The sequence below is a fragment of the Bos indicus x Bos taurus genome, chromosome 18 (genome assembly GCF_003369695.1).
Source record: "Bos indicus x Bos taurus breed Angus x Brahman F1 hybrid chromosome 18, Bos_hybrid_MaternalHap_v2.0, whole genome shotgun sequence".
Taxonomy (NCBI): domain Eukaryota; kingdom Metazoa; phylum Chordata; class Mammalia; order Artiodactyla; family Bovidae; genus Bos; species Bos indicus x Bos taurus.
Window position 1 is genome coordinate 20,389,740 of NC_040093.1, and position 27,356 is coordinate 20,417,095.

Below are 27,356 nucleotides of genomic sequence, written 5' to 3' on the forward strand. Positions count from 1 at the left end.
CGTCAGGCTCTTCTGTCCATGGGGAGTCTCCAGGCAAGAATAATGGAGTGGGTTGCCATGACCTCCTCCAGGGGATCTTACTGACCCAGAGATTGAACCCGCATCTCCTGCATTGCAGTCGGGAAGATCTGTTGGAGAAGGGATAGGTTACCCACTGCAGTATTTTTGGGCTTCCCTTGTGGCTCAGCAGGTAAAGAATCCGCCTGAAATGTTTAAAGTCATCTGTGAGAGGTGGTGGATAAATCTGGTTGCGTCCCCTTTAAGAAGATACGAGGCCCCGCCCCTTCCTAAAAGCCTCTGGCCACCTTTTCTCAGCCCCCAAGCCGGGGTTCCCAGGGGTCTCCAGAGAGCTTGGATAGGTAGCAGCGTGCAGAAAAGACACTAGATTGCCCAGAAGTCTGTGCTAGGAGGAAGCGGTGAGAATTGGGCCAATAGGGATCATAAATCGGGCATTTCCTGCGATGTTTTCCCGGACTTCTGGCGTCCACGGCGTGTCTTTTTCAAACGTGGTTGTCTTGCGCTTCCCGACTTTCCTGACCAGATGACTTTTCAGAACTTTCCAGAGAAGCACCTTGAAGAGACAGGAGCCACCTCTGCGCTTTGGGAGACCTTGGGAGGGAGGGGTTCGAGAGAGCCCACGGAACCGGTCTCGGTCGCTGACTCTCTTGGCCCCGCTTCGCACAGGGAATTCGAGGAGGGCACGGCGCTGGCCCTCATGGACCCAGTGCTGGTACGTAGCGGGTGCCCGGTGTCCTTACCTACTCGGGTCACTACCTTCATTGTCTGGCGCCCCATGTGGGAGATGGTGGTATGCGGGGGGGAGGGTCTTCACTTTGTCCCCGCTGCCGTTGGATCTGGGGGCCCTGGCATGGGATCACTCGCAGCCTACAATATGAAATCCAGGATGGAGCTTACGTGGAGAGGGTCTCATTTCTGGCAATACCCGGTTTGCGGCATGCAAGGAGGAAATGTGGCTTCTCAGAATCTCCAGTACGCTCGATACACGTGGACCTTCCCGCTGCCCGCTCGGCAGAATGTGGGCTGCTGAGTGCGGAAACCTTAGTGTGGATTCCAGGTATCGCCCATCCCAGGGCTGTGCCCTTGCCTGAGTACCATCGCTGAGCTTGGCCTCCACTTCCTTGGGTACAAAATGGGAGTGTTTACAGTGGCTCCCTCTCGGTGTCGGTAGATGGGGAGGCTACTTGCATGGTTTGTTCCTGTCCCCCAGCACTGCCGAGGGAGCATCGTTCTGTATTGTGTTGTTACGGAGGTGCGTTTCTGGGCAGATCTTCGGGACTTACCCCAAGAAGAATCTGACATGTGGGCCTTTCTGAGCTCTAGCCTCTGCGCCGCTGAAGAGTAGGGATAAGCCTGCAGAAAAGGTGGGTGGGAATAACGTGTTTGGAATTGCTGCTCCTCTGCCAGGGTGCAGAAGATGGCACATCAGGTGGTGAGCCAAGGAGGCCCCTGAATGCATCTTTGCAATTGCTATTTGGTTCTTGCAAGTGGGGTTAACTTGCCGGTGACAGTATTGAATCAGTCGACCTGTTTAAGACACTCACATTTGAAGGGCAAATCCATTACATATTCAGTAATGGTGGTGTGCAGGAGTGTTGTGTCTTTTCCCACATGAACACGCAACAGGCCCTGGGTTACTCTCTAGCTTGGTACCATGTTTACTTTGTCATAGCCCTAATCACTGTCAGGACTTCTTTTATTTGTTCATTTGTCCTCCACGTGATTGCCTTTCTCACATCATTTCAGGCTCCCCCCAGAGTCCCCTCCTTGGGGAGGTCTTTCCCCACTCACTCCATTTAAAGTCATCTAGTCTTGGATACCTCTCTCTTTTTTCTGTCTGCAGAATTCTCAACTGTGATTTGAGATGGTTTTCTGCATTCCTTCTTGGGGACCTGTCCCCAGCCCTGGAGCATCACTCCTGCTCTCTGCTTTATTCTCAGACCTAGAACAGTACAGGGCCTGTAACTGGTGCTCCACAAGTGGTTAATGAGTGAATAGACCCATCACACTTGAAATAAGGGACTCCCATCACACTTAAATCCAAACCTTCCATCATGGCCTGTGGGGTCCTGCTGTATCCATCTCCCCTCCCCACCACCTTCTGTTCTCCCTTTCTGTTCCCTTGCTCACTGCTGTCTTGCTAAGTTGTCTTGAACATTCCAAGCTCTTTCCCACCTCCCAGCTTCTGCAGTTTCCGAAACTGCTCCCAGATCTCTGCAGAGCTGTTTCTTCACTTCCTTCACAGCTCTCCATCAGTGTCGCCTCTTAGAAGGGTCTTTCCCTGCCCTTACTAGTTCTAGATAAAGTACCCCTATCCCCATCTGCCTGTCTTTTGAAATCTTTGTGCACAGAGTCTGGTAGTTTCCAAAGCAGAGATGGGGCGTGGTTGATTTTTCTCTGCAGGGTGTTCTGGGAGCAAAGAGGGAAAATAACAATGAAAACAGTTGTAACAGCTGGCCTCCATATAGCACTTGATCTGTGCTAAGGTGGAGTCACCCCACCTCCCCAGAATTAGCTTCTAGTAGCATGCCTACTTGGAGAAGGAAATGGCAACCCACTCCAGCGTTCTTGCCTAGAGAATCCCAGGGAGGGGGGGGGCCTGGTGGGCTGCTGTCTCTGGGGTCACACAGAGTCAGACTTAGCAGCAGCAGCAGCAGCAGCATCCCTACTATATAGAAGAGGAACTTGAGGCCTGCCAAAGGTCACACAGCTCTGAAGTAAGAAGACATGACAAGCACTTATATGTGCCAGGCATTCTGGTATTTGCTTCTTGAACATTTTCTTTTTAATTCTTTTTAATTCACCTGGTGAAGTGGGAGCTATTATTGTTCTGATTGAAAAGTCAAGAGTCAGAGAAATAAGTTGATGTTTGCCAGGTTATAGAAGAGGCAGCTGTCATTTCAGTAGACTGTGTTCCAAGTGGGAGTCTAGCTCCATGGTTGGAAAGGATTGAGTAATTGCTAGAATTTAGCACATGAACATTCAGTGTGGTCAGGCAGGCGGTGAGGACCAGTTGATTAGTATTATGCTTAACTACTGATAAGTATTATGATCGTTATCATCTGTTCCTATTCCTCTCCATAGAGTGCTTGTTGTCTAGGGTCTCAGCCTTTAGGGCCTAATGCTGATGTTCTTGGCTCTGCTTCCCAGGTCACAGATCAGTTTGGACAAGAGTAGCCCATTCTGAGGCCCTGTCTCCACTCAAAGTTCTGGACAGGCTGTCCAATTCCCAAACCAGCTCTGACCTACCCACTGAAGCACAGGCAGAAGCTGTGGGTGGTGAAGAGACGCGTCCCCCCAAGTGCCTGGCCAGCTGGGTGGCCAAGTGTTAGGCAGTGGGGGTCATGGCTGCCGTGACTGAGGGGACCACTGCCTCTGAAATTTTGTGGGAGACTTCTTGTTGTGGCCTTCTTAAGTGCCTGGGTCAGTGTAGAGCTTGCTCTCTCCTTTTTTTTTTTTCTTCAATGTTTATTACTTATTTGTACTGGGTTTTAGTTGTAGCACACATGACTTGTAGTTTTTAGATCTTTATGTTGCAGCAAGCTGAGGCTTTAGTGGAGGCTTTTGGGATCTAGTTCCCCAATCAGGGATGGAATCTAGGTCCCTGCATTGGGAGCATGGTGTCTTAGCCACTGGACCACTAGGGAAGTCCTGAGCTCTCCATCTTGAGGTCTCTCTGTCCTCCCACCTCAACACATTCTTTTCCGCCACAGGGTAAAGGAGATGTTTTATGTAAGGGTGAGGCTGTGGACTCCAACTGCTTAGTATTAAAGTCTGCCTTTGTGGTCACCAGCCCAGTGGCAATAGAGAAGTGGCATAATTTGGAGAGGACTTGTTTTGCTGTTAATGCTCACTGCTGTGACATATAATCTCCAAAAGCTAAGTGGCTCAACACGTAAAAAGGATTTTTCTCAGGGCAGGGTTCATGTGTCAGCATGGGAGTTCATATCACACAGTTTTCAAAGACCCAGGTGTCACCTGTCTGGCTTTATAGTTACCTTGGCATCATTCCACTGGCAGAGGGAAAATGAGAGAAGGATGGAAGTAACACCCACATTAATTTCCCCTCATATTCTGCTAACAAGAACTCAGCAGTTGGCCATCCCTTTAAAAAAAATTTTTTTTTTAATTTTATTGAAGTATAGTTGATTTACAATGTTCTGTTAGTTTCTGGTGTACAACAAAGTGATCCAGTTATATATATATATATATATATATATATATATATATATATATATTATATAAAATATTGTTCACATCTGCTAATCCCAAACTCCCACTCTACACCCCGCTTCCTCCAGCAACCACAGGTCTCATCTCTGTGACTGTGAGTCTTTGTGTGCCTCTTTCAATACAGCTGGGAACTGAGAGCTGTATGTCCAAGACAGGTTTCTGGGTTTTGTTTACCTCAAACCAGTCTGGTGCACTTGGCCTACTCCTGAAAAATAAAAGTGATGATGATTTCTAACTAACTAGGCTCTGTGAAGATGTAATCATTTGATGCATGAAACTGCTTAGCACCTTGCCTGAGTTACAGTTACAAGCTCAGAAAAAGTCAGTTGTTAGGATCTTTCGTTTAATAGTGTCAGTCATGATGCATAGTATCTCCCAGATCCTTCTGAACTCAGAAAAAAAGTTTATGTTACTGTCTCTGTCTCTACTCTGCATCCTACCCTTTTCTATCTGTTCATCCATACTCTCATTTGTCAGATGGAAGCAGTCCCTAGCTACCTTGTCTTCCTGGCCCTCCTTTACTGTGGAGTCGCAAGGAAGCCTTTGGTTTTGTCAGGCCCACATCTGGGCAGCTGAGAACCGGTGGAGTCACCAAGTGTGTTGACTGTCACCACTGCAGAGTCATGGTCTTGCCCCTCTCCTGCTTCCTTGGCCGTCTTCAGCCAGTTCATGTATGTGTCTAGTCCCTTCCATAGCTCAACGGCATCTCTCCCAAATATTTAACGTTCAGTTGCATTCCACCTGTTCCGTCAGATCCTTCATACCTTGGAAGGAAATCATGATCTTGCCCACTCCACTTTCCACAGTGTCAGTGGATGGTCCTGTTATTCAGACAGTTGAGAAGGTGGGAAATGACCTTGTACAAACTGTTGGAGATATGTCTCTGGGACTTGGAAACGGCGAACCTGAAAGAACAACACTTGGACAGTCTCCGCAAGGACTGACAAGTTTATTTCTGCAGTCAAGCCTTTTTATAGGAGCAAGGAACAAAGAGCTTAGAGCATACAGCCAGCAGAACATGTACAAGGCTAGGATATAATCAGTAAAAGATACTTCAAGGAACAGCGCATTCTTAACGACCCATGTATTTATCCATGACCCATTTTCTCAAGCAATGTCTTTAATGTTTAATTGTTAAATCTTGGCGCCGAGCATAGCCAAAGGCAGGAAATGTTTTTCAGCTATCAGTACATAATGCCTGGGTACTTCTGGCCCTTCGCCATTTTCCCATGGATTTTCTCCTTCAAGGCTATTTAGCACTGTACCTCCCAACACAAACATTCCACCTAATCCAGCATTCAGCCACCATCATCTTGTTTATGTTTTTCACTTTGGGTGAATCCATCACCTCCATGGACTCCAACCACAAACCTCCTGATCTTAGCTCTCATTATCTTTTGCCAAGATGATGCCAAGACATTTCTGACTGGTTAGCCCACATCCACTGTGTCTTTGGTCAGCTTGGTCCCATGTATACAACCACTGATCCAAACATTCACTCCCTGAGCCACTTCATGCCCTTTTTTCTTGCTTTTCAACCTTATAGATTATCTCTGTCTTGTACATATAGCTTCCTTTCCCAACTTTGTGGAAGAGGTCTTGCCCCCTGCAGTGGCTACTTCCTGCACCAGAGAATAAATCACAAATTCTGCAACTTAGGAGGCGTCTCATGCTTCCTTCTAGAAAGGTAACCAGTACTTAGACTCTGTCATCACAGATTAACTTTGACTGTTCTTGAACTGATACAAATGGAACCCCACAGTTTATTCTGTTATGTCTGTCTTCTGATCTTCATTATACTGTGAGAGTCCTTCTTGTGGTTGTATATAGCTCACCTCTGTTCTTTCTCAGTACTCAGCAGTATCTCATTGTAAGTATGTCCATTCTGCCATGATTGCCATTTTAGTTTTTTCATATATCTGATTTATGGACAGTCTCTTCATGTTACTTTGGGATACTCATTTCTGTTGGAAGTATACACAAGATAGGCATGACTGGGTCTTAGGGTGTGTGTGTGTGTGTGTGTGTGTGTGTGTGTGTGTGTATAGCTTGAACAGAAACTGTCAGACAGTTTTACAGAGTGGCTGCACCCTTTCATGCTCCCACCAGCCATGAATGAGAGTGCTCATTGCTCCATGTTCTCATGAGCACTTGGTATCTTCCCTGTTCCTTTCTGATGCCCAAGGGTGAGGTGGCTCAGAACCATAGCATTGAAACCATTCTTGATGTGGTTGTAGCTTTTATCCTAATTGCCAAATGTCACAGCAATAATGGGCTTCCCAGGTGGCTCACTGATAAAGAATCTGCCTGCCAAGCAGGAGACCTGGATTTGACTCCTGGGTTGGGAAGATCCCCTGGAGAAGGAAATGGCAACCCACTCCAGTATTGTTGCTTGGGAAATCCCATGGACAGAGGAGCCTGGTGGGCTACAGTCCATGGGGTCTTCGCAAAGAGTCAGATATGACTTAGTGACTAAACAATAATAGTAATAACAGTAATGGCCTTCAATTTGCTAAACATTCATCCTGTGCCAGGCACTATGCTGACTATTTTATTAAAAAATATTTTTCTATTTCTTTTTGGCTGTGCTGGGTCTTCGTTGCTGCACATGGGCTTTCTCTAGTTCAGTGTGCCATCTTATTGCAGTGGTTTCTCTTACTGTGGAGCATGGGCTCTAGGCGCACAGGCTTCAGTAGTTGCAGCATGTGGGCTTAGTTGTACATGTGGGATCTTCCTGGACCAGGAATCGAACCTTTGCCCCCTGCATTGGCAGGGGGATTCTTAACCACTGGACCACCAGGGTATTTTACAGATGTTGTCTTGTTAACCCTCATGGCAGCTAGCGAATTAAGAACTGTGCATCTCCCAGTGTTTCAGATTAGGAAGTGGTGATTTAGAGGCAATTAATAATTGTCAGGATGACTGTGCCTGGTACAGGCAGGATCTGAACTAAAGTCACAGCCTACACCACCATGCTGTACTGGTTTCTGATGCAGCAGAAACATGTTTCACTTTCTTTGTCCCTTAGTCCCAGTGGTCCCTCTTCTCCAATTCTGATCAGAGGCCTCTTACTCTGATTGCCTCCTCAGTATTTGCTTTGCTGGGCATCTCATGGCTCTTTCTTCTTTCAACTGTGATTAATTTCCCTTAATGATGCACCTCTACTTCATTCTTCAGTGCATGTATGTTGTGTCCATGTTCATGCTGTAGTGTAGGTGGGATAGTTAGGTATTCATTGCTTTTTGGTGCTTGTATCATACTAAACAGTGTGTATGCACTGTTTCAGTGCACTCTCATGGTGATTTTTGAGACTCTGCTTATACTCTGATTTGTCGTTGAGGGAGCAGAAGCTTGTGGAAGTTGAATGACTTGCTGAAGGGCAGAAGACTAGCAAGGGGTGTTGGTGGGATTTGAGCCCAGGTTGATTCTCCCCAGGTGCTTGACAGTAACCACAACCCCCAGATGCTTGACATTAACCACAATACTGTTCGGCATCTCACATCTCACATAAACCTTGTTTTATGTCACATTCATCACTTGTCATTGTACCATCATGTTTATATTTAAACTTTTTCCAGTCATTTATTTATTTCCTCTAAAAGATTACCATTAGCCAGTGCAAGAACAGGAAGGAGTATAACTAACCAGTATCCTACCTCAGTCTGTATGTTTCTCCCCTTTTCCATCTTCTCTCTTCTTGTTAATCACTGTCTTGAATTTACCTTAATAATTTCATTACTTTATATGTGGGAGTGTTTTGTATTATAAATTGAATTTCTTTTGTAGATTGTGGTGCCTTTCAGATTTTTTTTTCTTCTGTTGGATTTGTTATTTTGCATTTTTCAAACAATTTGTCTTTTTCATCTGGCTGTCAATTCATTCCTTAGTTTAATTATTTTACCTGTTTATAAGCATACTTAAACAATATATTAAATGGTTTTCTGTTTTTTAACTTCTGATAAGTGTTTATCATAGTTCATGCTGCTGCTGGAATGTGTAGCTTTCAAATTCATTTGTTGAAATCCTCACCTCCAAAGATGATGGTGTTAGGAAGTGAGGCCTTTGGGAGGAGAAAAAGTCGTGAGGGTTCAGTGTCTTATCTGGTAGGTTCCCTTCTACCATGTGGGGACACAGCAGGAAGGCACTGACTATGAATCAGAAAGAATGCCCTCACCAGGCACGGGATCATGCTAGCACCTCAATCCTGGACTCCCCAGCCTTCAGAATTGTGAGAAACAAATGTTGCTGTTTGTAAGCAGCCCAGGCTTTGGTATTTTGTTGCAGCAGCCCATATCGACCAAGACATTAATGTAGTTTTCTGATACATGCTTTTAAAAAATTTAGCGTTATTAAGAATCATGATGTGTGAGCTGTAGATTTTTTTCCTTCTCAAAATATTGTTATATCAGTATATCACAATGTACTTATTGATTTTTGTGGATCACCTGTTTCCATAATTATATCCAAAGATTCTGACCATACTACATTTTTCAATGAAAAGATACTTGTTTCCTATTTTTTTGGTGGTCGCCCACTTTGCTGCCATGAAGATTCTTATATGTATGTAATCATGCACGTGTAATATTGTATGTGTGTAATCATGTAATCTTGTATGTGTGTAATCATGCAGGTGTGTGGGAGTTTTAGCTGTAACTCTTCCTATGAGTGGAGTGACTGGAAGATCGAAAACAGCTTTGCAAGATGTTGCCCAATGTTTTCTAAAGTGACTTTACCAACTTAACTTCACCAGTAATGGATGTGAGATTTCACAGATCTCATGCTCTCCCACACGTGATAGTTTGAGACTATCATAATTTTTGCCAGTTGAATGAGTGCTAACTGGTTTCTCGCTTTGGTTTTCATTTGCATTTACCACATTACTGTTGAGGTTGAACTCCTTTATCACATTTTTTTGGCCAGTGTGTATTTTCTGTGAAATATAAGTTCATGATCTTTTGCCTGTTGTTCTACTAAAGGTTTTGACTTCTGGTTTAGATTTTTAAGAAATTTTTTAATATACTCCTTATATTAATATTCTATTAACTATATATGTTACAGATATGTTCTAGTTTTTTACTGTATCTTTTGTCTTTTGTTTACCTGTCTTTCATTGAATAGAACTTTTTATGAATACTTTTTGACAATTTATGTAGTAATTTCATGCAGCTGTTCAGCTTTGGTGTTGCCACTTCGTTTTTCTCCTGTCTGTTTTGTTTGAGATAAATCATAATTGACATGAGATTTTTTTTTTTTTTTACCCCCCACAAGTTCCCTTTATATTAGCATTAGGAGAATTCATTATTAAGTGCAGTTGTGATGAAGGAGAAAAGAACCAGGTTAACCTGGTCCTTTGACTAAACTGACTCCATTTTAAAAGGAAGGAAACTCCATCTTGCATTCTCAGTGAACTTTGGACTATATAACTGGTAACCATAGAGACAACATACCCATGGCCGAGCAAGCCTCCTGAATGGACAAACACCAGACCAGGCTGACCTCCTACCTAGACTCCCCGGAACCAAGAAGAATGTAATAATCCACTATGTAATCAATCACCTTCTGTAATCTTTGAAATGCCCATTGATGTGGGCTACACTGCATGACTAGATGACCTTTGGAGTGTGTCACGACTGTAACCTGATTGTATCTCTTTCTAACATTTTCAAGAGCAGACTTGAGAAATTTGGGGATGTGGGCTTGGGCACGTATACTTTAGGTATAAAAGGTTGTCACAAAATTCGGTCAGGATCCCTAGCCAAGAGGAAACTCTGCTTTGGACCCGCCGGTGTAATAAACTGCATTTCACTATCCGTTGTCCTTCTGAGTGAGTTTGCTTCCTGAGGTGTTTGGCTACAACATTTGGTGCATGGGCTGGGAAGCTCCTCACTTTGAGGAGACAAGTCCTGTTTGGGGCTACTCTGAGGCCTCGCAACTGGGATCTTCTAGAAGGGGGAAGGCGCCTTGCCCTTCTGGAAAAATCCCACTTCCTGGCACCCGGACCCCTCATGTTAAGTGAATAGTGGACAGCAGTAAAGGGAACTGAACACTCAGGTGAGGAGGTTCCCACCCAGAACGGTGGAAGAGGGGCCCTGATCAACCCCCTGGGAGGGAATGGGAGACACACACTGACCTTGAATGTTATAAAGGAGGTGATGTCCACGTGGTCTGGTGATAAATTGTTACCAGGTGATTGTGAGAGGGCTTTTGAAGGACAGAACTTGGGTGAATGTTACAAAGGAGGTGGTGTCCACGCCCGTGTTGGGGTAAATTGCTACCAAGCAATTGCAAGAGGGCTTTTGGGGGAAGAAACTTGGTCTTTGTGCACTCATATTCTACCCTCCCCTAGGAGGTGTCCCATTTGCTGTGAAATTCTTAATCCTCTCAGGACTGTCAGGTGAGAGGGAGGGGGATATGCAAATGAATATGCAAATTGGCCTTTCCAGGGGTAGCCTGGGACGTGGGATATTTAATCCATCTATGTTTTCATCCACACCCGATCAAGCCCACTAAGAACGGATTCTTTTTTTTTTTTTGCTTATTTATAGTCCTATTTTTTCTTTTTTTTTTTTTCTCTAATTTTATTTTATTTTTAAACTTTACATAATTGTATTAGTTTTGCCAAATATCAAAATGAATCCGCCACAGGTATACATATGTTCCCCATCCCGAACCCTCCTCCCTCCTCCCTCCCCATACCATCCCTCTGGGCCGTCCCAGTGGACCAGCCCCAAGCATCCAGCATCATGCATCGAACCTGGACTGGCAACTCGTTTCCTACATGATATTTTACATGTTTCATTGCCATTCTCCCAAATCTTCCCACCCTCTCCCTCTCCCACAGAGTCCATAAGACTGTTCTATACATCAGTGTCTCTTTTGCTGTCTCGTACACCGGCTTATTGTTACCATCTTTCTAAATTCCATATATATGCGTTAGTATACTGTATTTATATTTTTCCTTCTGGCTTACTTCACTCTGTATAATAGGCTCCAGTTTCATCCACCTCATTAGAACTGATTCAAATGTATTCTTTTTAATGGCTGAGTAATACTCCATTGTGTATATGTACCACAGCTTTCTTATCCATTCATCTGCTGATGGACATCTAGGTTGCTTCCATGTCTTGGCTATTATAAACAGTGCTGCGATGAACATTGGGGTACACGTGTCTCTTTCCCTTCTGGTTTCCTCAGTGTGTATGCCCAGCAGTGGGGTTGCTGGATCATAAGGCAGTTCTATTTCCAGTTTTTTAAGGAATCTCCACACTGTTCTCCATAGTGGCTGTACTAGTTTGCATTCCCACCAACAGTGTAAGAGGGTTCCCTTTTCTCCACACCCTCTCCAGCATTTATTATTTGTAGACTTTTGGATCGCAGCCATTCTGACTGGTGTGAAATGGTACCTCATAGTGGTTTTGATTTGCATTTCTCTGATAATGAGTGATGTTGAGCATCTTTTCATGTGTTTGTTAGCCATCTGTATGTCTTTTATGGAGAAAGGTCTATTTAGTTCTTTGGCCCATTTTTTGATTGGGTCGTTTTTTTTTCTGGAGTTGAGCTGTAGGAGTTGCTTGTATATTTTTGAGATTAGTTGTTTGTCGGTTGCTTCATTTGCTATTATTTTCTCCCATTCTGAAGGCTGTCTTTTCACCTTGCTAATAGTTTCCTTTGATGTGCAGAAGCTTTTAAGGTTAATTAGGTCCCATTTGTTTATTTTTGCTTTTATTTCCAATATTCTGGGAGGTGGGTCATAGAGGATCCTGCTGTGATGTATGTCGGAGAGTGTTTTGCCTATGTTCTCCTCTAGGAGTTCTATAGTTTCTGGTCTTACATTTAGATCTTTAGTCCATTTTGAGTTTATTTTTGTGTATGGTGTTAGAAAGTGGTCCAGTTTCATTCTTTTACAAGTGGTTGACCAGATTTCCCAGCACCACTTGTTAAAGAGATTGTCTTTAATCCATTGTATATTCTTGCCTCCTTTGTCGAAGATAAGGTGTCCATATGTGCGTGGATTTATCTCTGGGCTTTCTATTTTATTCCATTGATCAATATTTCTGTCTTTGTGCCAGTACCATACTGTCTTGATAACTGTGGCTTTGTAGTACAGCCTGAAGTCAGGTAGGTTGATTCCTCCAGTTCCATTCTTCTTTCTCAAGATCGCTTTGGCTATTCGAGGTTTTTTGTATTTCCATACAAATTGTGAAATTATTTGTTCTAGCTCTGTGAAGAATACTGTTGGTAGCTTGATAGGGATTGCGTTGAATCTATAAATTGCTTTGGGTAGTATACTCATTTTCACTATATTGATTCTTCCAATCCATGAACATGGTATATTTCTCCATCTATTAGTGTCCTCTTTGATTTCTTTCACCAGTGTTTTATAGTTTTCGATATATAGGTCTTTAGTTTCTTTAGGTAGATATATTCCTAAGTATTTTATTCTTTCCGTTGCAATGGTGAATGGAATTGTTTCCTTAATTTCTCTTTCTGTTTTCTCATTATTAGTGTATAGGAATGCAAGGGATTTCTGTGTGTTGATTTTATATCCTGCAACTTTACTGTAGTCATTGATTATTTCTAGTAATTTTCTGGTGGAGTCTTTAGGGTTTTCTATGTAGAGGATCATGTCATCTGCAAATAGTGAGAGTTTTACTTCTTCTTTTCCAATTTGGATTCCTTTTATTTCTTTTTCTGCTCTGATTGCTGTGGCCATAACTTCCAAAACTATGTTGAATAGTAATGGTGAAAGTGGGCACCCTTGTCTTGTTCCTGACTTTAGAGGAAATGCTTTCAATTTTTCACCATTGAGGATAATGTTTGCTGTGGGTTTGTCATATATAGCTTTTATTATGTTGAGGTATGTTCCTTCTATTCCTGCTTTCTGGAGAGTTTTTATCATAAATGGATGTTGAATTTTGTCAAAGGCTTTCTCTGCATCTATTGAGATAATCATATGGTTTTTATTTTTCAATTTGTTAATGTGGTGTATTACATTGATTGATTTGCGGATATTGAAGAATCCTTGCATCCCTGGGATAAAGCCCACTTGGTCATGGTGTATGATCTTTTTAATGTGTTGTTGGATTCTGATTGCTAGAATTTTGTTAAGGATTTTTGCATCTATGTTCATCAGTGATATTGGCCTGTAGTTTTCTTTTTGTGTGGGATCTTTGTCAGGTTTTGGTATTAGGGTGATGGTGGCCTCATAGAATGAGTTTGGAAGTTTACCTTCCTCTGCAATTTTCTGGAAGAGTTTGAGCAGGATAGGTGTTAGCTCTTCTATAAATTTTTGGTAGAATTCAGCTGTGAAGCCGTCTGGACCGGGGCTTTTGTTTGCTGGAAGATTTTTGATTACAGTTTCAATTTCCATGCTTGTGATGGGTCTGTTAAGATTTTCTATTTCTTCCTGGTCCAGTTTTGGAAAGTTGTACTTTTCTAAGAATTTGTCCATTTCTTCCACGTTGTCCATTTTATTGGCATATAATTGTTGATAGTAGTCTCTTATGATCCTTTGTATTTCTGTGTTGTCTGTTGTGATCTCTCCATTTTCGTTTCTAATTTTGTTGATTTGATTTTTCTCCCTTTGTTTCTTGATGAGTCTGGCTAATGGTTTGTCAATTTTATTTATCCTTTCAAAGAACCAGCTTTTGGTTTTGTTGATTTTTGCTATGGTCTCTTTTGTTTCTTTTGCATTTATTTCTGCTCTAATTTTTAAGATTTCTTTCCTTCTACTAATCCTGGGGTTCTTCATTTCTTCCTTTTCTAGTTGCTTTAGGTGTAGAGTTAGGTTATTTATTTGACTTTTTTCTTGTTTCTTGAGGTGTGCCTGTATTGCTATGAACTTTCCCCTTAGGACTGCTTTTACCGTGTCCCACAGGTTTTGGGTTGTTGTGTTTTCATTTTCATTCGTTTCTATGCAAATTTTGATTTCTTTTTTGATTTCTTCTGTGATTTGTTGGTTATTCAGCAGCGTGTTGTTCAGCCTCCATATGTTGGAGTTTTTAATAGTTTTTCTCCTGTAATTGAGATCTAATCTTACTGCATTGTGGTCAGAAAAAATGCTTGGAATGATTTCTATTTTTTTGAATTTACCAAGGTTAGCTTTATGGCCCAGGATGTGATCTATCCTGGAGAAGGTTCCATGTGCGCTTGAGAAAAAGGTGAAATTCATTGTTTTGGGATGAAATGTCCTATAGATATCAATTAGGTCTAACTGGTCTATTGTATCGTTTAAAGTTTGTGTTTCCTTGTTAATTTTCTGTTTAGTTGATCTATCCATAGGTGTAAGTGGGGTATTAAAGTCTCCCACTATTATTGTGTTATTGTTAATTTCTCCTTTCATACTTGTTAGCATTTGTCTTACGTACTGTGGTGCTCCCGTGTTGGGTGCATATATATTTATAATTGTTATATCTTCTTCTTGGATTGATCCTTTGATCATTATGTAGTGACCTTCTTTGTCTCTTTTCACAGCCTTTGTTTTAAAGTCTATTTTATCTGATATGAGTATTGCTACTCCTGCTTTCTTTTGGTCCCTATTTGCATGGAAAATCTTTTTCCAGCCCTTCACTTTCAGTCTGTATGTGTCCCCTGTTTTGAGGTGGGTCTCTTGTAGACAACATATGTAGGGGTCTTGTTTTTGTATCCATTCAGCCAGTCTTTGTCTTTTGGTTGGGGCATTCAACCCATTTACATTTAAGGTAATTACTGATAAGTATGTTCCCGTTGCCATTTACTCTATTGTTTTGGGTTCGAGTTTATACACCGTTTTTGTGTTTCCTGTCTAGAGAATATCCTTTAGTATTTGTTGGAGAGCTGGTTTGGTGGTGCAGAATTCTCTCAGCTTTTGCTTGTCTGAAAAGCTTTTGATTTCTCCTTCATACTTGAATGAGATCCTTGCTGGGTACAATAATCTGGGCTGTAGGTTATTTTCTTTCATCATTTTAAGTATGTCTTGCCATTCCCTCCTGGCTTGAAGAGTTTCTATTGAAAGATCAGCTGTTATCCTTATGGGAATTCCCTTGTGTGTTATTTGTTGTTTTTCCCTTGCTGCTTTTAATATTTGTTCTTTGTGTTTGATCTTTGTTAATTTGATTAATATGTGTCTTGGGGTGTTTCTCCTTGGGTTTATCCTGTTTGGGACTCTCTGGGTTTCTTGGACTTGGGTGATTATTTCCTTCCCCATTTTAGGGAAGTTTTCCACTATTATCTCCTCGAGTATTTTCTCATGGTCTTTCTTTTTGTCTTCTTCTTCTGGAACCCCTATGATTCGAATGTTGTAGCGTTTAATATTGTCCTGGAGGTCTCTGAGATTGTCCTCATTTCTTTTAATTCGTTTTTCTTTTATCCTCTCTGATTCATTTATTTCTACCATTCTATCTTCTAATTCACTAATCCTGTCTTCTGCCTCTGTTATTCTACTATTTGTTGCCTCCAGAGTGTTTTTAATTTCACTTATTGCATTATTCATTATATATTGACTCTTTTTTATTTCTTCTAGGTCCTTGTTAAACCTTTCTTGCATCTTCTCAATCCTTGTCTCCAGGCTATTTATCTGTGATTCCATTTTAGTTTCAAGATTTTGGATCAATTTCACTATCATTATTCGGAATTCTTTATCAGGTAGATTCCCTATCTCTTCCTCTTTTGTTTGGTTTGGTGGGCATTTATCCTGTTCCTTTATCTGCTGAGTATTCCTCTGTCTCTTCATCTTGTTTAAATTGCTGAGTTTGGGGTGTCCTTTCTGTATTCTGGCAGTTTGTGGAGTTCTCTTTATTGTGGCGTTTCCTCACTGTGTGTGGGTTTGTACAGGTGGCTTGTCAAGGTTTCCTGGTTAGGGAAGCTTGTGTCGGTGTTCTGGTGGGTGGAGCTGTATTTCTTCTCTCTGGAGTGCAATGAAATGTCCAGTAATGAGTTATGAGATGTCTATAGTTTTGGGGTGACTTTGGGCAGCCTGTATCTTGAAGCTCAGGGCTGTGTTCCTTTGTTGCTGGAGAATTTGCTTGGTATGTCTTGCCCTGGAACTTATTGGCCCTTGTGTGGTACTTGGTTTCAGTGTCGGTATGGAGGCATTTGATGAGCTCCTGTCAATGAATGTTCCTTGGAGTCAGGAGTTCCCTGGAGTCAGGGTTTGGACTTAAGTCTCCTGCTTCCGATTATCGGTCTTATTTTTACAGTAGTTTCAAAACTTCTCCTTCTATACAGCACCATTGATAAAACATCTACATTAAAGATGATAAGTTTCTCTACAGTGAGGGTCACTCAGAGAGGTTCACAGGGTTACATGGAGAAGAGAAGAGGGAGGAGGGAGTTAGAGGTGACCCAAATGAGATGAGGTGAATCAATAGTGGAGAGAGTGGGCTAGCCAGTAGTCACTTCCTTATGTGTACTCCACAACTGGACCACTCAGAGATGTTCACGGGGTTATACAGAGAAGAGAAGAAGGAAGAAGGTAACAGAGGTGGCCAGAAGGATAAAAGGGGGGAATGAAAAGGAGGGAGACAGATCCAGCCAGTAATCAGTTCCCTAAGTGTTCTCCACCGTCTGGAACACACAGAAATTCACAGAGTTGGGTAGAGTAGAGAGTGGTTATGGAGGAGTCACAGGCGACCTGGTGGAGAAAAAGGAGGGTCCAAAGGGAGAGAGAGCAGTCAAGCCAGTAATCTCACTCCCTAGTGAAAAATAGGTCCTGAAGATTGGGTCCTTAAAGGTACAAAATTGGTAACAAATACATAAAAGCAAAAATTAAAAATCTAGAGTAGAGTTTGGAATTTCAAAAATACGATGTTAAAGAAAAGTAGAAGGAAAAGAAAGAGAGAAAGAACGAACAAACAAAAACAAACAAGGTCGCGAAAATTATAAAGAAAGTACAGGTACAAAATTGATAACTAATACCAGAAAGCGAAAATTAAAAATCTAGAGTAGAGTTTGGAATTTCAAAAATATGATGTTAAAGAAAAGAAGAAGGAAAAGAAAGAGAGAAAAAACAAACAAACAAAAACAAACAAGGTCGCGAAAATTATAAAGAAAGTACAGGTACAAAATTGATAACTAATACCAGAAAGCAAAAATTAAAAATCTAGAGTAGAGTTTGGAATTTTAAAAATACAATGTTAAAAAAAAAAAAGAAGAAGAAAAATAAAGAGAGAAAACAAACAAACAAATACGAACAATGTCACAAAAATTATAAAGAAAATACAGGTACAAAATTGATATCAAATACCAAAAAGCATAAATTAAAAATCTAGGGTAAAGTTTGGAATTTCAGATATACAATGTTATATAAAAGAAGAAGAGAAAGAAACAGAGAAGAAGAAAAAAAAAAAAAGTCACAGAAATTATATAAAAAAAAACTATAGGTACAAAATTGATAACATATACCAAAAAGCAAAAATTAAAAATCTAGAGTAGAGTTTGGAATTTCAAAAATACAATGTTAAAGAAAAGAAGAAAAAAACAACAACAAAAAAACAAGGTCAAAAAATTATAAAATATATATATATGAAGTTTGCTGAAGAAGAAAAAAATAGGGTCTTTTTTTTTTTTTGCAAAGTAATAGGTTATAAAAGTGAAAATTAAAGGAACAATAGAGGACTTAAATTTTTTTTTTTTAATTATAAAAAAAAAAGAAAGAATGATCGTAAAAATAATGAAAATATATCTAGGACTTTTTTTTGTGTGTGTGTGGGTGTTGTGGGTTCAGTTCATTTTTGGCTAGTTCCTTGGTCAGATTTATATTTCTCAAGATCTATAGGCCCCTTCCTATGTAGTCCGTAGTAACCACAGGGTTTTGATCTATTGCCTGTAGCTTCCAAGGCGTTTCCCTCTGTTATATCTTCTTCTGTTTGCTAGTCTCTTCGGTATCTGGTTTCCGCCCTGACTCAAAGGGCACGGTGGAGGACACTTTTTTTTTTTTTTTTTTTTAGGCTTACTTGTTCAGTCGCGCTGTGGGGAGGGAGGGAGGGATGCTGCAAACAAATAACACTGGCGTGGGCTCGCAGTGCCTCAGCCACCCTGGGTCTGCCCCCGCTCACGGCGCGTGTAGCCTCCCTGTCCACACTGCTCGGACTCTAGGTTGTTCCGCTGGGAACAATCCGCGGCTGGCCCTGGGCTGCATGCACCTCCCAGGTCCAAGCCTCTCAGGTTCAGGCACTCGGGTAGTCCTCAGAGGCGCAGACTCAGTTGGGCCTGCGTTTTGTGCTCTTCCCAGGTCCGAGCGCCAATTTGCTCTTCCCAGGTGAGCGCCAATGCTGCGACTTATCGCCTCCCCGCCACTCGGTTATCTGGATGTAAAACCGGCGCACCTTCTCAGGCAGATGTTGACCGTCCAGACCCCCCAGAAGTTTTAGTTAGCAAAGAAGCCTGCTTACAATTTTATAGATAATGTCTCTCTGGGGCTGCGATTGCCCCCTTCCGGCTCTGGCTGCCTGTCACCGGGGTGGGGCGGGGGAAGGTCTGCAGCCGGCTATCTCTGTTCAGGCCTTTGTTCCGTGCGCGGGCCTGGCGGTCTTAGGTTAGGGCTGGCTTTTCGCGTGGTAGGTATCCCACAGTCTGGTTTGCTAGCCCAAATTATTTCGCTCAGATAGCGCTCAGGGTATTCAGGCCAGATTCTTACTCTCAGCGATGCAGCCCACGCCGCGCCTCCCTGCCCAGCCCCGGTTTACTAATGGCGGATGCAGGCGTCTGCACTGCTTCTCTGCTGGGGGAGTTACCGTAGGGCTCGCAATCTGCGAGTTTTAAATTGTTTATTTATTTTTTCTCCCTGTTATGTTGCCCTCTGTGCTTCCAAAGCTCGGCACAGATTCGGCAGTGAGAAGGTTTCCTGATGTTTGGAAACTTCTCTCTTTTTAAGATTCCCTTCCCGGGACGGAACTCCGTCCCTCCCTCTTTTGTCTTTTTTTTTTTGTTTTTAATATTTTTTCCTACCTCCTTTCGAAGAGTTGGGTTGCTTTTCTGGGTGCCTGATGTCCTCTGCCGGCATTCAGAAGTTGTTTTGTGGAATTTACTCGACGTTTAAATGCTCTTTTGATGAATTTGTGGGGGAGAAAGTGTTCTCCCCGTCCTACTCCTCCACCATCTTGGCTCCTCCCCCAGAACGGATTCTTAACATCAGAGGAGAAACACTCTAGGACCACCTGGTGTTCTGGTTTAGCCATGCCGACTGGCAGGTGAAGACACGTGGATCTCCTTTCTCCCTCTGGGATTTGGCAGGTAAGGCTCTTCTCACCCCATTTAGGAAAGAGGCGGAATGGCAATTTAAATGTTTCATTGAGTGGAAATATTAGAAGTACTTAGGATGCCAAGAACTTCATAAACAGAACAAAAAGGGAAGAAAGAAGATCCAAGAAGGTAAGCAAAATGGGAGAAAGTGAATCTAAAGCAGCTGTATTGGAGTGCATGATTAAGAATTTTAAAAAGGGATTTGGAGGAGATTATGGGGTGAAGATGATGTCTAACTGGCTCCACGTACTCTGTGAAGTTGATTGGCCCTCTATGGGAGTTGGATGGCCATCAGAGGGCACCATGGACTTAAATGTAGTAAAAGCAGTCTATGCAGTGGTCACAGGAGAGCCAGGACACCCGGATCAATATCTGTATATTGATTCATGGTTGTGGTTGACTCATGATCCTCCCCCTTGGGCGAGATTCTATTTCCCTTCAAAAAGGGAAAGGAAAAATATTAATGGCACAAAAATTGATTGATGACAAAAAAGAAATTCTGCAGGATTCAGATGGAGACCATCTTCCCCCTTCCCCATACTGGATAATGAGCCTGCCACCTAATGCTCCACTGGGACCGGAGGCCACCTTAATACCTGATCCAGAGCCTGCTGGGGTCCCAGCAGCTGCTGCTCCCCCGTCAGCTCCCCTGGAGTTCGTAGAGCCACCATCTCGGCAGGCTCCAACCCCGGTGGTAGAAGCCATTGCTCCCAGGATTCAGCCTCAGCCGAACCTTCTAAGCTATACCCTCCTCTCCTGGTGAGTACTGACCGGAAGAGGGAAGGAGACTGGAATCAGACAGAGGCTGTGCTCCACTAAGGAGCTGGGGGAAAGGGCCCCGCTACAAATGTCCCTCAGAGATTTACCACAACCTCTGGTTCAGGGAGCAAATGGTCACTACCACCAGCCCCCTGTAGCCTATTATTACCAGCCATTTTCCTCTACAGGTATATTAAACTGGCAAAGACATATTCCACCCTACGCGGAAGAGCCACAAGGCATGATCAGGCTGACGGAGACTATTTTTTGAATCCATTGTCCTAAGTGGGACGACATACTTCAACTGCTAGTCTCCCTCTTCAGCACTGAAGAAAGACACAGGATCCGTACTGAGGCTAGAAAGTGGCTACGAGAGATGGCCCTAGAGGGTATCGCAAACCCGCAGAGGTGGGCCGAATTAGCCACTCCTGATGAAAGGCCCAATTGGGACTATAACACAGAAGAAGGAAGGGGCCACCTAGAAAGATATCAGGTGGCTATTTTACAAGGTCTCAAGAGGGGGGGCCCATAAGCCTATGAATGTGGCAAAACCTACTGAGGTGATCCAAAAAGAAACTGAGTTCCATACTGAATTTTCTGAAAGACTATGTGAGACCTATAGACTTTATACACCAATAGATCCAGAGGCCACTGGGTTTCAGATTGTGATAAATACAGCCTTTGTATCTCAAGTCTATTCTGATATTAGACACAAGCTCCAAAAGGCAGATGGTGTATTAGCCATGACCAGCTCACAAATAATTCAGATTGCTGATAAGGTGTTCAGAAACAGAGACATGGAGGCAAAAAGGGAAGCTGAGAAAAAGCGGAGAGAAAATAGTAAGAGAGCAGACCAGAGGATTGCGGTACTGGCTGCGGCTTTGGGAAGGCCCCTGTCTGGGCCTTCCCCCAAACTCCCATCCCCTCTGAGTCAGGGCTGGTCTCCCAGTAAGCCTCCTACAAGAAAGCCCAGGGCCACCCTGCAACCAAAGCAATGTTCTTGATGCCGGGGATTTGGCCACTGGGAAAATGAATGCCCTCAGGGTAATGGGGAAAAGGGACTAGCATCGGCTATTACAGGGCTGGCCGAACTAGAAACTGAATAGGAGTGTTAGGACTCAAAGATGCAAGGTCCCCAAGAGCCCATGGTAAAATTAAAAGTGGGGGACCAAATTATTGACTTTATGGTGGACACTGGAGCAGAAATGTCAGTGGAGACCGAACTAGTGGCACCCCTCTCAGTAAAGGCCACTGCCATAGAAGGAATAACCAAAGAAAAGTTGCTCAGACCATTCTGTCTACCCAGGAAATGCCAGATGAGGGGGGGAATCAAGTGACTCATGAATTCCTGTATATTCCTGAATGCCCAGTAGCTCTGTTGGGGAGAGACTTGTTGTCTAAATTGGGGGCACAAGTGACCTTTTCCCCCCAAGAAAAACCCACTCTCTAGGTGGGTTCAGCCACCTATTTGCTCTCCCTCTCAGTAACCCCTCAAGAGTGGAGGCTACGTGACCCTCTGAAAGGAAATCCAGACGGGCTAGACAGCCAAGTTTGAGTAAACTCGGGGAGTTGGTGATGGACAGGGAGGCCTGGCATGCTGCAGTCCATGGGGTCACAAAGAGTCGGACACGACTTAGTGACTGAACTGAACTAGACAACGGAGGGAGAGAACTGATCTGACAATTCCCTGAGGTTTGGGTGGAAGATAACCCCGCCCCGGGCTCGCCAAACATCAAGCTCTGGTGATAATAGAACTCAAACCTGGTGCCATACCAGTCAGAAAGCATCATTATCCACTCCACTGGAGGCCCGAGTCGGCATCTTGCCACATATAAATAGGCTACAGCAGGTGGGCATCCTGATTGAATGCCAGTCACCCTGGAACACATCGATCCTGCCAGTTAAAAAAGAAGGGGGACAGGACTATAGGCCTGTACAAGACCTCAGACTGGTCAAACAGGCAGCCGTGACTCTACACCCCACTCTTCCTAACCCCTACACCTTGGTCAGCCTTTTCCCACTGAATGCTAAGATCTATACTTGCCTGGATCTGAAAGACGCATTCGTCTGTATCCACATTGCTCTAGTATCTCAACCCATTTTTGCCTTTGACTGGGAAGATCCAGCAGGGGGCACCAAACAACAACTCACTTGGACTCGCGTCCCACAAGGATTTAAGAATTCCCCAATCATTTTCAGGGAAGCCTTGGCTTCCGACTTGGACTCATTCCAACCAGAGAGGTTTAGATATTGGCTGCTACAATACGTGGGTGACTTGCTGTTGGCTGCCGAAAATAAGGAGGACTGCTGGAAAGGAACCAAGGCTTTGCTAGAACTGCTGAGGAGTTCTAGCTGTCTGGCTGTCGAGTCTTGAGGAAAAAGACACAGATCTGCAAGGAAGGTATTTGGGGTTCGTCCTAAGAGACAGCAGAAGACTGTTGAATCAGTCCAGAAAAGAAGTAATCTTGAGAATCCCCTGACCAGAAACCTGACAACAGGACCAGAAACCTGACAACAGGTCTGGAATTTTTAGGAGCAGCTGGATTTTGTAGGATTTGGGTCCCAGGATACTCTCAGATGGCCCAGCCCTTATATGAACCCTTCACAGGGCCAGAAGGGGATTCACTAGGTTGAACTGAAAGACAACAAATGGGCCTTTGAAAGATTAAAATTGGCAATCACATTAGCACCCTTGTTGGGTCTGTCAGAACTTACTAAGCCGTTCACTCTTTATGTGCCTGAAAAGGACAAGGTGACTACGGTATTAACCCAGTCTATGGGGACATGGAACAGACTGGTGGCCGACCTCTAGAAATGGCTGGACAATGTTGCCACCGGGTGGCCCCAATGCTTACAGGCGATTGCTGAGGTTGCCTTACTAGTCCAGGAAGCGACCAAGCTGACTTTGTGCCAGAACTTAACCATAAAGGTCTCCCATGAGATCAATGCTCTCCTATGAGGGGACCCCCACAAATGGCTGTCAACATTCCAGATTACTCAATACCAGGGACTTTTATATGAGAACCCCTATGTTACTACTGAGCCTTGTCAGGCCCAGAATCTGGCTACCCTCCTTCCTGTGGGAGAAGGTGGACCCTCACATAAGGGTGGGGAAATCCTGGAAGAAGTCTATTCTAGCAGACTTGACCTGAGACACCAGCCAATCCCAGACCCAGATTGGGTCCTGTACACTGATGGTGCCAACCTGGTGAAACGAGGACAACAGTTGTTGGGGTATCCAGTAGTCACAGAAGAAACTATCGTTGAGGCTGGCTCCCTGCCATCACTGGTTTGCTCAGTGGGACGAATTATGGGCTCTAATTTGGGCCCTCCAGTTGTCAAAAGGTGAGAAGACAGACATTTACACTGACTCCGGGTATGCCTTTGCTACTTTGCATGTACATGGGGCTTTATATAAAGAAAGAGGGCTCCTGACAGCTAACAGAAAGGACATTAAGAATAGGGAAGAAATCTTGACTCTGCTGTATGGGAGATGCTGTATGGGAACTGGAAAATGTAGCAGTGATGCATTGCTGGGGTCACCAAAAGGAGGACACCCTGCAGGCACAAGGAAACTGACTGGCAGATAAAGTCGCAAAGGCATCAGCTGAGGAACTTGGGGCCAGTGGCGGTGGGTTTATTAGAACCTTTGTGCTCTCAAAAATGCTTGAGTTGGTTTCAACTCTCCCGCAGTATACCCTGGCCCAAGATCAACTGGCTGAGACAGAGAGGGCCGCCAAAAATGAAAAAGGTTAGTGGAAACTGCTGGCTGGGATGTTGCTGGTGCCTGAAGCATTGACCCTCTGCTTAGTGTCTCAGGTTCATCAGACAACCCACTTGGGGTATGAAAAAATGGAAGAATTAATTCGGAAATATTTCTTAATTCCACGGCTTTCTTCCTTGTGTAGAATGGAACCCCAGAACTGTTCTGCTTGCTCATAGGTCAATGCTGCCCCCGGACATAAGCAGAAATCCCTGGGAATACAGTCAAAGGATACCCTGCCCTTTGAATGTTTAGAGGTGGGCTTTACTGAAATCAAAGCTACTAGCATTATCGCTATCCTACTGGTCATGGTATGTACCTTCTCAGGTTGGGTGGGAGCGTTCCCCACCCGAACTGAAAAAGCAAATGAAGTGGCTTGTTGTCTGATTCGAGAAATAATTCCCAGATTCGGGTTCCTGACTAGCATAGTATCAGACAGTGGCCCTGCTTTCTAGCCGACTTAATTCAACAAGTTTGTAAAGCTGTAAATGTCAAATAGAAATTACACACAGCATATTGGCTCCAGAGTTCCAGAATGGTGGAAAGAACTAACTGAACTCTTAAGGAGACACTCTTAAAATGGATCATAGAGACTGACTGTTCATGGGTGGACTTGCTTCCAGTGGCCTTGATCAAATTAAGAGTGACCCCACATTCCCATGGTTATTCTCCTTATGAAATTGTCTACAGGAGACCCCCTCCCATGTGAGGCAGGTGTCGGAAAATTTGCCACAGGTAAGAGGGGATGGGATTTCACAGCAAATGGAACAGTTAGGTAAAGTAATAAACCAGGTAACTAAATTTGTCCAAGAGAGGGTGCCGCTCCCTCTTGGGGAACAGATTCAGGAGTTTGTGCCCAGGGATCAGGTGTGGGTCAAGGACTGGAGACATAACTCCTTAGCCCCACATTGGAAAGGTCCATATACTGTTGTTCTAACTACACCTATGGCAGTTAGAGTCACAAGTATTACTCTCTGGATCCATCATACGAGAAGAGGACATACCACACAGACCCAGAGGACGCCGAGTGGACTATACAGAAGGACCCCACTGATCCCCGTGAAACAAAGGTCAACTTAAAAAGGAAGGAAAAAAGACGAGGCTCTACAATCAACTCCTGCTACATGGACTTTCTGGTATCATGTTGGGTCTAGCCATAGTTTTAGCACAAGACAATGTTTTCATTTCATAGGCACGTTCCTATGCTGACTTCCATAACAAATCTCATTGCTGGGTGTGTGGAGCTATGCCCCTGTCCATCATGGACGGACTTCCATGGGGGATATCACCTCTTCAAAGGGGTGACATGCCTAGTTTATGTGATTTTTTTGCTTCAGACAAAATGACAAAAGCTGAGTGCAGAAACTGTAATTACATCAGCCACTATCCACTGGTGCGATAAAAAGGCTGATGGTCTGACAGAAAGCCATGAGACACATTTTAATTATACTCTTAGCTCAGAAAATGCTTAGCCAGCAGGTCCAACCAATCAAAAGTTAAGAGGTATTTTGGTCAGTTTTACCAGATATGGGATGATTACATGTGGGTTACTCCAGAAAAAGGACAACTTGTTATGATAGCTGACATTTGCTGGGAACAAGATGTACACACTATTGGATATAATAACCGGATGATAGACAAAAAGAACTTAAAGCCAATGGGCTTTCTACAGACAGAACAGTGCTATAAGACCTATAAAGTTACTTATGATCCCAATCAATCCCCCCAATGGCCTGGGAGAGACTGGAAATTCAACCCCAGAATCAGGTGGATTGCCCCTAATGGCACTCATTGATTATGTGGAACCAACCTGTGGCCATGGCTGCCCCCAGGATGGATAGGAAGATGTACTTTAGGTCTGGCCTTTGCCCATGGAAACATTAGGCCAATAATACAGAAGCCTTTAAATCTACCCTCCCTATGGGCCAGATGGTCACGTTTGGTTTTCCATTGGTATGATTATTTGGCTGCTATATTTGTTCCTTCATTGGGCACTAAAGATATGATTAGGGTTGAAGCCCTAACTAATTTCACCCAAAGAGCCCTAAATGACAGCCTGAGGGCAATTCAAGCATTAAATACTAAATAAATACAGATGAGAAAAGCAGTAATTCAAAATTGGATGGCTTTAGATGGACATACAGCTGCTCAAGGAGGGACCTGTGCTATAATTAAAGTTAAATGTTGTGTATATATTCCTGATTTATTTGTCAATGTATCAGCCGCTCTAGATGATGAAAAGTCAGGTAAAAGCTATGTCTGATGATAATCCTCCTTTTTGGACTTCTGTTCTATCATGGATAAAGGGTGATCGGTGCAAAACTATATTAACTATTGTTACAGTTGTTGTGTTGATTCTGCTATGTGGACCTTGCATTCTCCAATGTATTTTCAACTTTGTTTCACTGAGATTGACTTCATTCACCCAAGTATATGCCAGAAGACCTAAGGTATAATACATTCCGATGAATGATGCGCACCTTGGAAGTAGAGAGCATCAAGAGGGGGGATGAAGGAGGAAAGAACCAGGTTGTCTTGACTAAACTGACTCCATTTTAAAAGGAAGAAAACTCCATCTTGCACTGTAGGCGAGCTTTGGACTACATATTTGGTAACCATGGAGACAACATACCAATAGCTGAGCAGCCTCCTGAACGGACAAACACTAGACCAGGCTGACCTCCTACCTAGACTCCCTGGAACCAAGAAGAATGTAATAATCCACTATGTAATCAATCACCTTCTGTAATCATTGAAATGCCCGTTGATGTGGGCTACACTGCATGACTAGATGACCTTTGGAGTGTGAATCACGACTGTAACCTGATTGTATCTCTTTCTAACATTTTTGAGAGCAGACTTGAGAAATTTGGGGATGTGGGCTTTGGCACGTACACTTTAGATATAAAAGGTTGTCACAAAATTTGGTTGGAGTCCCTGGCTAAGAGGAAACTGCTTTGGACCCGCCGGTGTAATAAACTGCATTTCACTATCTGCGTTGTCCTTCTGAGTGAGTTTGCTTCCTGAGGCGTTTGGCTACAACAGTGATACAGTATTTGGCTCAGACAGTAAAGAATCTGCCTGCAATGTGGAAGACCTAGGTTCGATCCCCAGGTTGGGACGATCTCCTGGAAGAGGGCATGGCAACCCTCCAGTATTCTTGCCTGGAGAATCCCATGGACAGAGGAGCCTGGTGGGCTATATAGTCCACGGGGTTGCAAAGAGACATGACTGAAGTGACTGAGCACAGCACAGCACATATAACAACCACTGTGTAGCTTTTAAAGCCACCTTCAAAAGTTCATTTTTAAGTAAACTTTTAATTTTAGAATTATTTGAGGGTTACAGAAAAGGTCTATTAATA

General features: G+C 43.4%; 1 long non-coding RNA gene across 1 annotated transcript; it reads left to right on the forward strand.

Moving 5' to 3' along the window:
- Positions 1–140: 140 nt before the first annotated feature.
- LOC113875728 lies at positions 141–26,984 on the forward strand. The gene is made up of 2 exons (XR_003506339.1): positions 141–730; positions 19,345–26,984. It is a non-coding gene; the product is annotated as an uncharacterized LOC113875728 (long non-coding RNA).
- The last annotated feature ends 372 nt before the right edge of the window (positions 26,985–27,356 follow it).